We start from the raw sequence: 206 nt of genomic DNA on the forward strand, positions 1-206 counted from the left end.
CATTGCTTGACAACCGATGCTGGTGTGTTTACGTCCCTATAACTTAGTGGTTCAGCAAGAGACTTACAGAATAAGTACTAGGCTTACAAAGAATAAGTACTGGGGTTGATTTGTTCGACTCAAGGTGGTGCTCCAGTCTGATGATGATGATGATGAAATTCTTAGTAAGTTTCTAGTCTTCTTCTTCCTAAGAGTTCTTATCAATA

This window comes from Octopus bimaculoides, chromosome 1 (genome assembly GCF_001194135.2).
Source record: "Octopus bimaculoides isolate UCB-OBI-ISO-001 chromosome 1, ASM119413v2, whole genome shotgun sequence".
Taxonomy (NCBI): Eukaryota; Metazoa; Mollusca; class Cephalopoda; order Octopoda; family Octopodidae; genus Octopus; species Octopus bimaculoides.